Source organism: Platalea leucorodia (assembly GCF_965183815.1).
Source record: "Platalea leucorodia genome assembly, chromosome: 2".
In the NCBI taxonomy this organism is placed as follows: Eukaryota; Metazoa; Chordata; class Aves; order Pelecaniformes; family Threskiornithidae; genus Platalea; species Platalea leucorodia.
The window spans coordinates 28,168,228-28,185,286 of NC_138824.1; positions in this window are offsets into that span (position 1 = coordinate 28,168,228).

Genomic DNA, 17,059 nt, shown 5'->3' on the forward strand with positions numbered 1-17,059 from the left:
CGTACAGATATGCATCCCATCCATCTTATGATGCATTTTGACTCCGCTCTTTTCAGAAATAAATAACCTGATGCCAAAACATGCTTAACATGATCTACTAGAAAACCAGACATAAAGAAAGTAAAAAACAAGAGGTTTTGTTTGCCATCGCTTTCAGAAAGTGACTTTAGAGAGTTTGACCAGTATATTTTAAGTATTGAAACACATCTATCAAAGAGAATTTCCCCTTGTTATCTTGGATGAATCTGTGATTGGCCTGTACTCGAGGATGTTCTGTGGGAGTAAGGGCAGCCTTCTATGTGGACCACATAGGGGCTGACCACAGCTGTTTCCCACTGGTTAGGGGAACAAGTAAGCTATCTGCCTTTGAGTACGTGGGCAGGTGGCAAGATCAGCAGAGGTTTCTCCTCCTCTCCTGTTAAAGTAACCTTCATCTTGGCATTTACTTACTTGTGAATGTTTGACTTTGCAGATTTATTCATCTATTAATCTAGCAGGAGAAGGAGTAAAGGGAGGAGAGAGGGAATGTTAATGGAAAATCTTCAGTTTTTTAAAAAGGAAACTGACCCCGTTCAGGAAATCCATTATGTAGCATTATAGTGACCCATATGGTTCATCGAGTTTAGCTCTTTGGATCCTTTTGAGTTAATAGTAGCACATTTGTCAACTTCTGCATAAATCAAGAGGAAGGAGGAGAGACACATTTTGCCAGAAGTGTTTAAAGCTAACAATAGAGGAGGCTCAGGAATCCTGAATCAGTTCCAGGCTCCATTTGCTAGAGACCCTTCTGACCACATTCACATTTTGCTCCATTTCCTCCCTTGCCCAGACAGGATGGAAATCTCTGCTTTTTCCACACTATGGTTTTATTCTATCACTTGCAGGCAACACTTGCCCTCCTCTCAGTCCTCACTGCTTTCTACTTTAGTCATTTTGCTGCTTCTTTTCAGCTAAGAGCAGAAGAGAGACAGTCTTCTCAGGGCTCTGGTGCCACAAGGGCCCTTAGCAGTCAGGGAATGATTTGTAGACCAAGCCTGGCTCAGTTCATGGTTTTCAGGAAGACAAATTCCCCCACCCCTTGCCATCCTGTCTCATGTAGGACAGTGCAAGTTCAATGCTTCTTCAGGTAATATTCAGAAAAGTTATCTGTCAGCTTTTGTCATGGGCACCAAGAGGTCTTACTTGCCCTGTCCAGCCTCACATGGGACCTCCATCCTTGCACCCTCTGTCCACTGCCCCAGGAGCTACACTGAGGTTCAGGACTTGCCTGAGCCATGTTGGAGGTGTGCCTGTCTCCAGTCTTGTCTCATGGATGAAACTTGCACCTACGCTATATGTAGCATGTCTCCTGGATGGACCCATCATACGTATGTTGTAGCTTGTCTCTGGCCCTGACTCCTTTTGCTTCAGACTCCCTAGATAGGATCTGCCCCTGGTTAATCACTTGCTTCATACTTGCGGGTAGAACAACCTGCACATATTAGAATCATAGAACCATTTAGGTTGGAAAAGACCTTTAAGATCATCAAGTCCAAACGTTAACCTAGCACTGCCAAGTCCACCACTAAACCATGTCCCTAAGCACCACATCTACACGTCTTTTAAATACCTCCAGGGATGGGGACTCCACCACTTCCCTGGGCAGCCTCTTCCAATACTTGACAACCCTTTCGGTGAAGAAATTGTTCCTAATATCCAACCTAAACCTGCCTGGGTGCAACTTGAGGCCATTTCCTCTTGTCCTATTGCTTGTTACTTGGGAGAAGAGACCGACCCCCACCTCACGACAACCTCCTTTCAGGGAGTTGTAGAGAGCAATAAGGTCTCCCCTCAGCCTCCTTTTCTCCAGGCTAAACAACCCCAGCTCCCTCAGCTGCTCCTCATAAGACTTGTGCTCTAGACCCTTCACCAACTTTGTTGCTCTTCTTTGGACACGCTCCAGCACCTCGATGTCTTTCTTGTAGTGAGGAACCCAAAACCAAACAGAGTATTTGAGGTGCAGGCTCACAAGCATAAAGAAACACCTTATCCTGTACCACTACACCCTATCTTGCATCCTGCTATAGATAGTGTCATGGTCCTACAGGCAGCTGGAAGGTCATAAGGACCACAGCTGTGGTCATAAGGAGCTCTGCAGCACCCACCTTCTTTTTGTCAAACTTACCACAGAATGAAAAAAGTTTACAAATAAAAAATTTCTGATTCATGAATCCATTGGCTGGTTGTTCTTTTTTGTGCTGTCTTTTTTGGGAAACCTTTTGAGACTTTACTGTACTTATTTCCTTATTATATTTATTTTATATATATTTATATATGTGTGTGTGTGTAAATGCAGTATATACACATATTTAAATACACATATCTAAAGCATATCTATGTATAAATCAGAGAGCTGCACAGACACACTCGGGTAGGCAGAAGGCACCAGGGCTGGGCCCTGCAGGGCTTCCCGAGAGCCAGCTGCACAGGCCAACAGACAAGCCACATATTTTATATTGGCTCAACAGTTATTTTCCCTGTTAGCAGCAGGATTTCTAGCTCACAGCACTGGTGAAATAGCAGAATGGTGCTGCTATGGCTGAGAAGAAAGGTGATGTCTGAGGAGGGATATGGCACACACACCACTGCACAGGACAGAGGTCCTTGAGTTAGCACTGGGGTTTGTATTGATACTTCTTAATTTGCAGGACTTAACACAGGCACCTAAACTAAGAGAATAAGCTTAATTTGGTGTTTCCATAAGCAATTAAGAGAGGTAGGCATTTCCAAAGACCAAATCAACGCAGTTAAGATCTGAATTGCTTTCTGTACACAATCGTTGCTCTCCACCTCAAAAGACACTGACTCCTTGAATAGGCATGGAGAGAAATCATTGCAATGGTGAAGACAGGCACCTGTCTTAGCTTACCTTTAGAAACTTGTCTGAAAATAATTTGAATTAATTTTTATCAAACTTTAGCATTCTAAAAACTTAGATTTCCCATCTAAGCTAGGTTCATGGGTTCCTGCACAGCTAATAGAGAAGGATACATACTTTTGATAATCAGCTAATCCCATCCTATTTAAAGTATTTAAAACAGGTGGAATGAATTGCCCTCTGGACGTATCAATCCTCTTTCATTAAGCAGAAAGAGTTTAGGATTATTGCATTCTTAATTTAATCACCTCAAGTAAATGGCTAAATTTCAGTGAAATAAATCCTGACCAGAGCATGCTGGTGCATAGGACAGAGTACTGTGGACATGCTAGCTCAGGCCCACAAGCACCATTAGTGTTTTACTGTGGCAAGGCAAAAGAAAGCTCACTATCCAGCTGAGAGAATTAACTCTGCCTAATAACAGACAGGACAGTGACCATGAGGACACAACCTTGCTGCGCCAGCTCTTCAGGTTGCTTTGCTGCATTGACATAAGTAACTCTTTATTGCTTGCTGCTGCATGCTTTAGATATATACTGAGAATTGTAATACTCTCAATTCCTCTGTGCTGCCAGGAACGGGATAAATCGAACTGATGCTATTCTTGACAGTACGTGCCATGCGTGGGCAATGGTGCCACACATAGAAAGCATCTGCCAGTTCCCTGCCTTCTCAGCATGCCCAGGGTAAAGGAAGGAAGCTCTCTATCTGTTGATACAGAGTTGGTTGAGTTGTAGATAGAGAGTTGGTGAGTTGGATCTCTATCTTCCTTTGTGGTGCTGGTACAGCTTCCTTTTGTGGTGCTGCTACAGACGAAATCTGTCCTGTGTTAAATGAAATGCATGTAAATTGGATTGCTCCAGGATTAAAGCTTCTGAATTTTAAAATATAATTAACATGCAAATAAGTTACACTCTAACTAAAATGAAAAGACTTGGCAAACTACAAAAAATGAATATATTTGTCTAAAATAACAAGCTTCTCAAGTGCTGAAGCTATATTTCCTGAGAATAATAAATGAAGTATTTTAGACATGACAAAAAGGCTTATAATGCCTTTTTAATACCTATAGAATCACAATTAGATGACCTGTCTGTTCCCTTTCCAAATGGAAGGAAAACTCTGAAAGCCTATCTCAGTTCACTGTTGTCATTGCCACTGGCTATTTGTGTGTGTGCACGTGCAAATGTCAACATACTTAGGGCTGGCTGCAAGCCAACATGTGTGCATATGAGAAAGAACAGAGCTTCACTCTACTGTAAAGGCACTGCTGAGGTTATCAGCCCTTCCACATGTTCTTGTACCTATAAATAGACCGTAACTTTTTGTTACTGTACAATCCCAACTATTAAAGAATTTCTGAAGAGGATAGTTGGGAGTAATAGCGTGGGCAGGAACAGCCAAACCATTTTGCCGAATTGGCTTAAAGCACTAAAACACTATGTTACTAATGCTCATTCTGTCAAATTGCATGTAAAAATAGAGCTCCATTATCTTTGCTTGGCCTGCATATGTAAAAGAAAGTGCAAGCCCTCAGCTTTAGTGACCAACTATAATAGCTGTAGTCACCCCTGCATTTAAAAAAAATAAAACAAAACCCCCACCCAAAACAGGCACAATGACCTACTTTTCATTGTAACTGCTATTTTTGAACCCTCTGCTGGCAAGAGCCTTTCTGAAATAAACATTTTTAACTTAACACAAAAAAGTGCAGTGGAAACAATCTGACTATACAAATGGTCACTTATGATTCAAATCATAATCTCATACCGCCTACACTGCAACTCCTTTTCCAGGAAAAGAGCTACCTTTTGTTAGTTTCCTTGGCCATTCTTAGCAACTGTTGGCTTTTTTTTCCCCCTCTCTTTCCTTGTCCCCCCCTAATTTAAAGACCTTTCAATGTTTCATAGACAATTCTAAGCTGTTAGCATTTGGGGTGCCCACCCCTGAATTCCATCCCAACCATCCACTTGCCCTGCTGTTTATCCCTCCACCTCCTCCCGTTTGCTCTGCTCATGCAGACGTGAGGCCCTTGTTCCATAAGAGCAGCAGCAGAAGGAAGGACATGCTCGTCCCTACTGAGTAGCCTCTCCTCGTCTCATGCTTGTCTTGTTGCAGCTCTGAAGAAAACAGTTTCTTCAGACAATGCTCAGATCTATGTTTTACAGTCCTTGTTTGGCAGCCTTCAGAAGCCCCCACTGAGCATGCACCTGTGTGATTTATCAAAAGACCGTGATCCCGTCAAATGTGAATGACTTATTTCAACCCTCTCCAGCTGCTTCTAATAAAGTGTCAGGCATCTTTAGTCATTCCTGGCATTACCAAATCCTAGATCCTAATGAAATTACCTACAATACTTCCCTACTATTTCTCTGATCTTCATCAGGCCCAAGCAGGCTTATACCAAAAACGCAGAGTGAATTCCACGTTATACCCTTGGGACTGCTTCCCATGTGAGAAGGGCTCCTTTGTGTCCTCCTGGCATGAGAGCTCAGGTGTCTGACCCCACGGATCAGACTTGAGCTGGACTGAGGGTGGAAATGCCTGTAGTGCTCACTTCTCTGCTTCTTTCAGTTGGTAATGTGTGCAGCTCTTGTTTTGCTGTGCTAGAGGCATAGGAGAGTAGCTGAAGCCCACAGCGGTGTGAGAGTGAAGGCAGAAAGAAGGGTAAAATCATGAAAGCAACGAGTACTTGCAGCAAGTCAAACACCAGGGAAAGAAGGAGCTGCAGGGCAAGGTGGCAGCTGAGCTGTTTCTTTGCATTAACAGTGAAGGGGGGAGTCCTTAGAGTGTTTTTTTAATAAGCTGAGACAGAAGGGATCAGGTGAGAGTAGCTGATGTTGCAGACTCTTGAATCTGATAGTAGTCAAGAAGAGGAGTTTAGTCCCTCGCCTGAATGTTCACCACCTGAGAAGGCTGGCATGTGTGTATTTAGGAGGGGGCTGCTAATAGTTGACTTATATCTGACACAGGAAAGGAGGATCTGAGACAATATGAAGGGTGGGATTCAGGTGCCTAAACATGCCCAGTAGCATTTTTTTAGATGCTTTTGTGTATTTTATCTTGCCTCTGCTGCTCTGTAAGGGTCTAGCTGCTCTTCCATAGGTCCTGTGTCATATTTACAAGCCCAGTGTGATGTCTCAGATACCGTGGGGCACCTAAGATGGCGCTAGACACCTATGCTTAGGCACTTGAATCACTCTCAAGGTCTCTAACCAAAAAGTCTGTGGGAGAGGGGACATGCAGTCAAGATATGAAGTGCTAAATAGGTGATTTTCCAGTATTTTTACTTTATTTCTTTTTTAAAGTAAACTAGATTTTAGATCAACACTTACTGAGAGGTCATATACTACCAGCATGACATGCTACACAAGTACTATCAACATCTAACAGATAGACCCACTCCTGAGACATAACTGAGGGTGGTCTGATCAGCCTCGGGTATCACCATTCACTCTGCCTGACTGCTTGTTAGGGTAGAATTTATTGCTTGAAGTAAAAGTAGATCAAATTGGCAGAGTGGGGGAAGTTTCTGTGTGTGTGCCTTTGGGTGAAAGAGAAAAGAGGAAAGGAGTTTAATCAGTTCTCTCCTGAGCCCTGTAGTCTACTGATCATGCTGGCTCTAGCTTATGTGATTCTTCTAGCAACAGTATGTCCTTTTGCTCAAAATCAAGGCAAAACGAGTAGTTACCAAGTTAGGGTTCAGCAAAGAAAATATTCTGGTTTGGCCATCACCTCTTTTCTGGACACACTCTTTTCTTCAACTATGGAGACAAGATGAACTGCGTTAGCAATCCTCTTTTCTGAGGGCACTAAAATAATCAGTCTTGTGACATGAGCATGTGCATGTTGGGGCTGGTGTGCAACCAGGCAAACACCCCCCACCCTCCACCCCGAATTTATGCCTTTTGGCCATATATTGGGCACATTTTGGATGCTTTAGAGGAAAACCAAGCAATACAGCCCTGGAATGACTCCAGGACAGTCTATGACCCCTCCAGCCAAAAAGCAGGATGTCATTGTTTGGTTGTCATGTAATGCAAGTGTTTAGCAAGGATTGCTAAGATATGCATCTAAGAGCCTTAAACAGCATTTCTGGAATAGAGCTTGAACCACATATTTGCACTGAAGCTCAGCAGGATTAGGAAACCTTTGTTTACTCTTCTATCTCTAGTGTTGATTTTTTCAGTGGGAAACACTGATACAGATAAATATATTTAGAATTTGAAGGAAAAAATAACAAAACTCTGCTTGCTAATGAATCTAACTCCATGTGTGTAGTGGGTCCTGTATATCTACTGCATATAAAAGTAATGTTTCATATAAAACAGACTTCATTTCTTATGTGTTCTGTTTCTTTTGCATCTTCAGATTCTGTATTTTGCCACTTTTTTTCCTGTGAAAAAGCCCGTTATTAATACAAGAGACCTGCTTAAAATCACCCAAGGAGCACACTTCTGAACAGAAAGCCAGATTGCTAATTGTCCTGTTAGTCCTGTTTGGAAAGCATTGAGAGTGGGTATGAAATATAGCAAATGGGAAAATGTACCAATAACTAGAAACGGCATTAAACAAAAGACAGCAAAAGAGTTTAGCTAGTGGTAACACAGATGTATTCAGATTTCTGCAAAGTCCAATTAGAGGGCGACATTGATCCTTCATGCACACGTACAAAGCCAGAATATTATAGAAGGAGCCACTCCCAAGGAAGCACATGTTCCATTAACTCTCCTATTTTCAGATGGATTGACTATTTTAAAAGTGACTGATGGAAAAGAACATTCTTTTTGCCTTGGCTTTGTTTCTTACATAAAGAAACATCCTTTAAGAGTTTATGGTAGAAATACATGTTTTAGCATAGGCAGCCTTCTGAATTGCTGCAGTCTCTCCTGTGCCATGTCAGGTAGATCTGTTCCCATCAAAGAGAGTTTAACTGACATCTCACCCTTTACACTGTATCATTAAAGATCTTCTGGGATTTAGCTTGTCCTTCCTTGAGTGCACCATGTGTGCATGGTTGCTCGGAGGCAGAGTAAGAGGTTTTGATCTGCACTGTCTCTATTTATGATTGACTAGCAGAGATTGCATGGCCTCCCCAGGCAATCTCCTTTGTTGGATTAGACAAATAGGTATTTGGTCTAGGTTGAGTTAATCCCACCCTGGGGCAGAAAGGTGGACTACTTGACCACCTGACATCCTTTTTAGTCCTATTTTTTCCTACAATTTTCTGATTCTTTCCTGATAAGTAGGCTGCTGGGCTCTTCACAAGGTTAAGCACTGGAAAAAGATGAGGACTAAAGACTGAACCTGTAAATGCATTTAAAAGCTTAAACTTCATTTATTTCTATGGAAGCTGAGATCCTAAATACTTCTGTAGACCACAGACCGAGCCCAAAACTATCGCTTTATCCTGGGTAAAATAGACATAAAAAGACAAAAAATAACTTAATGTCAGGATCCCTTAACTCCCCTAAGACTTGAGCAAGATCCTTTTCCTAAAGGTGTCCATCCTTTGCCAGTTTTATTTATTGCTCAATATCCTACCAGATCCATCAGTACATAGTCTCTATGTCATGACTGATTCACCTTTTATTGAAACAAAAAATTCAGTTACTACTGAGGTATTGATGCTACCCAAGTTACACAAACTACCTGTTGTAGGTGCCTACCTTAGCCATTGCTACCACATCTCCTGTCTGGGTGGCCCTGAACAGTGGGTAGACTAAGTGACATATTACTCCCTTAAGCTTAAGTATCATAGAAGCTTGCATTAAATATCTGTATTTTTTCTACTTACAGCTATTAATTAATCCCTACTGTTTAATGGTTTTTCCTTTCTGAAGGTTTAGAATCTAATCCTTTCAATAATCCTTTCAATCTACCTATTGGTAGATTATTTCCCAGGAAATATGTTATATTTAGGACCTTTTCCTCCATGTTTTCAAACCATATTTATTTTTATTAGTTAATCCTTCCTTTTTCCTGGTAAACTGTTTACACTACACAGTGATATTATATCCTGTATTTTAGCCCATGCTCCCAAAGGTTGCCAAGAGATACGTAATTTGCTCCTTTAGTACTTTCCTACAAATCGTTTCATATATCCTAATAGTCTACCTGTCACTATTAGAATTCCCTTTATTTTGTCCTTGTCCTTTTGGTATAATGATGCCATAACTTGCAAAAGGATGTAGAAAACTCAATTATCTGAGGTAAGATTGGTCCACAAATTGTGCAGAGATAGACAATCCTTCCTAAATAGTACTTGCAGGCTTTGTCCTCTGAATATTACAGCTGCAGTGTAAGGTATACATTATAATCTACAAAGGAAGGTTATGTCTGGCAGCAAGCTACCTGAATGATCATATTCCTACAGAATACTATTAAAGGAGTTACAATCCACTGAGTTTCCTTCGCTGTTGATTCAGAAATAGGAAAAGTTTCCCGAAGGACTGATTTCAGACTGAACACCATCATATCAATGAATTGGCATACTTTGGACTGCTGCCAGTCCTTGAAACTGGGCCCTCCCAAGGTCACTTCACATCCACAGTCACCTGGCATGGGAAAAGACCTACATCATAGGTTCTAAGCCTCAATGCTCTGCAAATAAAGCCCTTACCAAAAAAGCTATAATATAAAAAAAAAGAAATTCTTTTAATATGAAGATCTGACCATTTAGAGGGATTCATGTAAATGTTCTACATAATATTTAAACTATTGAAATTGACTGTCAGAAACTATATTTCAAGTATTCAGAAAAGTTACAGTGCAATTTTACTGTATATTGACAAATAACTCTTAAATAATTTAACGGTGTCCCGGGCTGTCTCATGTTGAGATCTTTGACATCTGATTTCTGAGCATTTTCTCCTGTTAAATATTCATGTGAAATATGTGTATAACAAGGCTTCCACTTCTTTATTCGAAGTACACGCTTAGGGCTCAAATTTGATCTTATCTATAGGAGCACAAAGCAGACATATTTCCAACACAATAGTAGTATTGGAGGGAATCTTAAAATAATTTTAAAATCATTTTAAGTAAAATAAGAAATTAGTGCTTTGGGTGGGCTTAAACACAGTTGCCTTTAGGTGTCTGCAGTGCAGGTACCTACATTCCTAAGTTCTCACTGTAATTAATGAAGAAACGTGTATTTTAAATTCAAGGGTCATTTGACCTGTTTTAGATTCAGCTTCAGGGTTAAATTAAGTGAATTCTAAGAACATTTATTGCATTTTCTCTAAAGAGAACACGAAGTGACTCTCAAATGCAGACACCTACATTCAGTTAGATAAATTCTGTTCCTTAATTCACATTCTCAATTAGAGTAAATTATCAGGCTCCCCAGATAGAGGAAGATGAATAAAGTCTGAAAGAACAGAAAAAGGGCACTCCTGAACTCAGTAACAGAGAGGTTACAGCATGCTCAGCATGCTGGGATCTTACGGGTAAAGAATATGTGTGTATGCAGCACAGCTCCTAAGCCTGGATTCAGGAACTGATTAACCAGGAAGGAAAAAGTTTGCTTTAGCGTGACATAACAAGTGTGGTATGTTATCGTATATCATGACATGTTATTCTGACTGTATATCTCAGAGCCCTTCCCCTTTGTCTTGTGGGCTGGTGTAAACAGATTAAAGTCATATATCTTTTTTTTTTTTTTTAAGAAGAAGAAGAAGTCCTTGTTGAAAGTCTCCCAGAGTTAGAGAATGCTGACTTGACCAGATGAAAATGTTACCTGGAGTGAATCACTGCCAGGAAATTTGCCTTTCAAAAACTGTCATGATATTTTATTAGGCCAACGTCACTGATGAATCAAAGTATTTTAGTAAAGTGTTATTTCAAAATTCATTTTGCTTATTGAATATTCTTATAGAACAGCACTCTTTCTACAGCACTCTGATGCTAACGAATATATTTATTTCAAGTGGAAATCTTGAGATTTGGCTAGCTCTTTGGAAGGTGCTTTTTAAACTCATCTGTTTACAAACCTGTGGAGTTAGTTGGTCATGATCTAGCTGTACAGCCTTGCAATAACTGAGCTATTTCATCTTCATTTTGACTATGCTTCAGCTAGGATATTAAATGAAATTTAAGGTGTTCCTTTCTGAACTAGCATCTTCACATACCCAGGGTCTTCCTGAGATTTGTCCAATAATAGCAAAAAAAATGGCTGGGTCATTTGTTTTATTGCATCTGCCCCTTCATCAGGTGTTTGTAAGTTAGTCTAAGATGTAGTACTTCTTATGGCATTCATGGCAACTGTTGCTTATTTTATAATTCTATTGACAAAACATACTAGAATATGAAGAAAAGGACACAGATTTCAATAGTAAACATAAAGATTGTACAAGGCAGTTGTAACGTCCTTTCAGTATCATTCAGTTCTGGGGAAGAGGCCTCTGAAGGCTGAGGTGATGCTGAGGCAGAAATGAGGAAAAAGCAAGGGCAGAAGAGAGAAAGAGTGCTAATCTGAAATCATACAAATCCAGTTCACCATGGGTGAAACACTAGCTCCCAATTGTCTTGGGAAGTGGTTCTTCTTGCCTCCCTTTCACAGTGGTAGCATGAGGACAACTCCCTCTGGTGCTTCCTTTTCCCTCATGGGTTACTCAATTCTTGCTGCAGGGAATACATTCAGGCTACTGAGCCTCGGTGAGATGCTTTTTCTACAAGTTCCTGCTCCCTCTAACCGTGATGCTCAGTCTGTGCTTTTGTCTCTGTTGTTATACATTACAGTCAATGAGATATCATAGAGATTGCCAAAAAGCCTATGGTTCCAGTAGCATTACAGCTGTACCAGTAGGGAGAGATTATTGTCTCAATTACCCAAGAAGCAGGATAAATTATTTTCTGTCGAGATCCATATTGCTGCATTTTCCAGTATATAAACTAGCTCCACTATGGTACAATGCAGACTGAAACGGAGGAATACTCACAAGTATGAAGGAAACTCAAACTTCTATCAAGTGTCAGGATGCAATCTCAAAGTAGTTTCAGTAATAATGTAGACAAAGACATTGTACTTTTATGAATGTCAAGCCAGCCTTTTTACATGTATCCTGGTTAAACTAGATAGATAGACAGGCTTCAGCTTTGGCCTTTCAGTCGTTATGAAGTTTCTGTTTATTAAGTCTGTTTTTTACAGTTTGTTAGATTTCATTTCAGTATGTTGTTGATACTACTAATCCTGATACTTCCTGCTTCTTTCCTAACAGTTGAGTAGATTTGTTAAGCTAGATGGCTGTGTAAACACCAGAAATCAGGAAACACAATTAACCTGCCCTACTTACCTACAGCTTCTTGGTTTATTTGGGTAAGCTCTAATAAAATTGTATGTGTGTGTGTATTACGCATATATGTGTGTATATATATATATCAGAAAAGTATTTATGACAAGATAGGGTAGACTGTCCTGTTCCATATTAAACATAGTTTATCAGTGGTTGTGCTTTTGTGGTGTGTAATGGGCAAAATTTCAGACGTGGTAGCATTTAATTACGCATGCTGTAGAAAAACAAAATTAAGAACAACAATATGAAATGCACTGTGTTTCACTGTATTTCACCAGTTACCCTCCAAAACCATTTTTACTTCTTGTAAGAAATATTTACTTTGACTACCGTAATTTTAGGGCACTTCAGAATTTCTAACGTATTATCCCTCTTCAAAGATTAACTGCAGCTGTTCCCACTTTATAGCAGATAGCAGAAAAGACTAATAGCCATAGACATGTAAACATTAGGCATCTGATATAAGTGATGTTTTCAGGTTCCCCATTGTGCATAGGTAGGCACTGATAAAAGGCAATTCAGTCCTCATGTCTTCAGTGATCCCATCTTTAGGATGGAAAGGATGCTCTTTTAGAGGTGTCTGTCTATTTTCATCCCTGTGCTGCATCTGATCTACTCACTCAGGCTTTTCTTGTAGTAAATGGAGACAGAGAGGCTTTCAGAGCATTATTCATCTTATTCTAAAGTAGATATCTAAAGTAGGTCAGATGAATTGCAAATTAAATCACCTTTTCTTTCCACTGATAACAAAAGGAGCCTGGAGTGATGAGCATAGAAGTACCTTCACTGTAGGCACCTGAAGTTAGGTGTAATGAGATGCTTTCATTTACTTCAAATTCAGGGCTATCCTGTGGGAGTGCACTCACTTGAAGAGGATTGATGTTTTTTGTGAAGTGAACAGTACAAAAAGCTCCCAAAAATATTTCTTTTTTCCTTCCGATGACTTGTCTAATTTCCAGGGCTGAGGTCAAGGGAGCTGAGTCTTCAGTCATTAGATTGGACAGTAACAGGTTCTTCCTTTCATTGGGCCCTTTGCTAGTCTGGCTTTCCTGTGAAGGACAGAAGGTGCCTCAAAACTGTTCTGTAGCCTGGAAGTTCAGGTAAGAGGGAGAAACATTTTAAGTCCTCTTTGACTGTCAAAAGCCTAAAATCCACCTCCAGTGCTTCCTGAGAAGGTGCTCTAACCACTAGTTTATTCGCACATATCAATTGATTTACGTCTTCCTTAAAATCAAGAGACAAAAAAGACTCATGATCTTTATGGCATATCACTCACTGTCCCTCACACGTTTATATAAAAGCAGTCACAACAATGATATCATGGTGGATGATCTATGGTCTGTGACATTTTATTTTGTAGAGATCTGTAGGGATTTAGTTATCTGTGCATATGCTTTGGGAGTTTTTTCAGTAGATATCACACACTTGCTTTTTCTTTATGTATTTTTGGACTGTTTATTTATGTTATTGCTTCCATTGTTTTACAATATTCTGGACTGGCTGGATTCAGATCTGAGAAAGAAACAGGTTTGCTTCTCAGCTGAAAACTTCACAGCTGAGGCTGAGAAGTCCTGGTGTATTCATGGAAAAACAGATATATAAGAAAATTCTCAGACAGTTACAGACTTAAGAAACATGGTAAGTTAAAGTGATAGACGCAATTTAACTTCCACGAATCCAAAATACTTCATTAGATGAAATAATGTAAACTTTCTGTGGCATTTAAATGGGTTCTGAACTAAGAGTGACCAGTCAGGGCAACATTGTGTTGTCTTCGTTACTGACCTCTTATCAGTCTATAGTAAGGGGCAGAAAAGCAAATCTAAACCTAGACGTGTAATGGAGAGTAACACATTACAGAGATTAAGGCTGTTACATAAATGAATGACCTGAAATACCACATGCAGAAATGGTGACTTGCTTTGTGAAGATTTTGCTTAATTCAAACAATTTCATAGATGAGAGACCCTAAGGAGGGAGGATTCTCCTATGGATAGATATGATGTGTTTACTTCTGATTTGAACCTTCAGTGTGGGATTTAATCCATAATGGGACCTGAACAGACCATTTAAAAAAGACAAAAAGTTATGTAGTTTCTTAAGGCATATGAGCACGTACTAAAGACCAAAAGTTTAAACAGTAACAGGGAAATCTGCCGTATCTGGAAATGGTGCAAAGATACAAAGGTGCTTGTTTGGGTACAGGGTAGTCACAGGCTGTATTTCAAGCAGCCATCCCCTGGAAGGTCCCAGCATTGTTTACAGAAATGCAGTGAGCAGAGAAGGCCTGATGGTGACTCAGCTCAAAACCCTCTGTGCACTGTGGATCAAGCATGTACACCAACCATGTACACCTCACCTTTCAGCTGAGAGTCTTTCAAATAAAGCTGCCAATTTTACTTCCCTGAATATACTATTGGAAATACCATAAATACTGCAAATACTAAGGTTATCTATCTGACTCCAAACACTTATTTAGCTATCTAAGGCAATTGGCAAGATCTCTCTACATGCTGTTGTGTAGCCCCTGGTGGAGATCTTGATTTACCTGCTTAGCTGCAGATTTATGTGCTGTAGCAAGACTAATCTTTATGGTGGGTCAGATACTGGTGGCCTCTGACCCCATCTCATTATTTGGTGAGTGTATGTTTGCTAATTGAGCTGTTAATGGCAAATAGCTTTTTTTAAGGAAAAGTTTTATAGCTAACTGCTTTTAAGAGTGGGGAAGGTAGCCCTACATGTTGTGTGTTCTGTCATTAAGAGGGTCCAGCAACTCTTTACTGCAAAATACTATTTGCTCTCTCTGTTTTGTGCCCATTTGGCCAAATATATTCCCATTGGAGCACCTTTGATTTCAGTGGACTTGTCAGGGATGAATTTGGTTTTCCAAGTCGTGGAATACAGGGACGTCACAATGGTGGGCAATGTTTTGAAACTGATAGTTAATTATTTTTACTTTCTTGTAAAAAAGCCACTCAGAAATCTCAAAGTTTGCAGCACCAGACTTTGAACATGCTGCAACATCTGTGCTTTGGATTGTTTTCTGTATCAGAGCGCTAAAGAGAGCTGCGTTACCTGCAAGCCTGAGGATGCTTCAGAAAAGATTTGGCTTCCTCAGGAATATGAGTACATTTGAAGGGGCAGAACTTGTGGAAGTGCATTTAAAAATATATTTTTTAAATAATTAAAAATAGAAGCCCCGGAGCCAAAAGTCTTAGAGCTTTGAATCTCTGATAACCTGGTGTGGCATTTATTACACCTAATTTTGCAAGTCTAGGAGTTAAGCACCTAGTCTAAGCCAGGAATTTAAGCCTTCCCATAGCAGGGATGGAAGGACACAAGCACTTCTCAAATATCTTTCACAGGATGAGATGCCTCTAACCCCCATCTCCCTTCACCGATTATGGGAGGAGTCTCTCTATAGTGTGGTGTCTGTCTGACAGTTGTCAAGATTTCTTCATTTCTAATATTAAGACAGCAATAAGTGATTCAAATCTCCTCCTACTGGGGCTGATAGACCCTGGTTTAACATACCGTCAATGGGGGAAGTAAGGTGCAAGGTCTACATCAGACACCTAAAATAAATGGCCTGAATACAGTCTTTTTATGTCCAAAGGGGTGATGAATGACACAGAACACGGGTTTCATATAAGGCTATTGAACGTATATTTGAAAGACTGTCTCCTTACTGAAATGCCATAAACTCATTTTACTCCAAAATTTAAGTTAAAAAGGAGAATGGACCAAAAGATCTTTCAGCTTAGGCAGTCATATTCTGCCTCTCGCATTATACACATACATATTGAGATGGGAAATCTGAAACTGCCTTGTCCAAGTTTTGGGGTTCTGTTTAAGTGCAACCGGTTGCCATGTCCCAACTCTGTGGTGACTACATGGTGCCCCCTTTCTCTGAGAGACTTGCACCCTGGCAGTGCTGCAAACATCTTTCTCCAAACACAAATCCTAGCTGTTCTCTGACCTCCAGTTAATGTCTATGTTGCTTGAAAAATGAAGTTAGGCACCAAGTACTTATCCGTGCCTTCAAAAATCTTCCCTCTAAAATGAGCTGTAACCTGAAACTGGGATTCTTACTTGTTAACTGCTGGGTTTTGTCTGTGACAAACACCTTCTGCATTACCGGTAAGGTAAAATCAGTTTGATCCAGAGGTTTTATAGTTGTTGCTCCAGCATAGCTCCTATTTCATAGTATATGTTGAGACTATTGATGGTTCATTTGAATGTGAATAAAAGGCTGGAGAACTGGTTTGAAGCAAATTTACAGAAGTGCCTGGAGTTCCACTTGCAACATTACAAATGCCTAATTTTAATAGGTATGCAGGTGAAACAGACACCTCCATCCATATGACTCGCACATTAACAAAATACTCATCTGTCATATTTTAAGCTGCCTGTGATTCTTATCTTGGCAAAACTCATTGAAGACAATATGAGGTTTGTTTGAGGGGAAGTCACAGTCGCAGACCCAAAAGATGTCTGTGTATTCACCCCAGTTGTGTGCAAAATGGGAGTAAAGTTAACATTGGCTAATTTAGGGAAATCTCTATGGAGAAAGGAAACATAGTAAGTGGTTGACATCAGTACCTGAATACGAAAAGAGAGGGGGGATGTTGGTTCTTGTCCTCTTCACAATCGTAAGGCTTAGTTCTCATTTACTTTCCAGCCTGTGGCTGTCTAACATAAAGGCCAGTAGTTTATAGTCACAGGAAAATGTGTATTTGGCAGTGATACTGTTTGAATTATAATACGATGAAACTGCCTGTGTGGGGTGGTATTGTTATGACAACTGAAGCTACAAAGATTAGGTAAAATTTCTCTTATAAAGTGG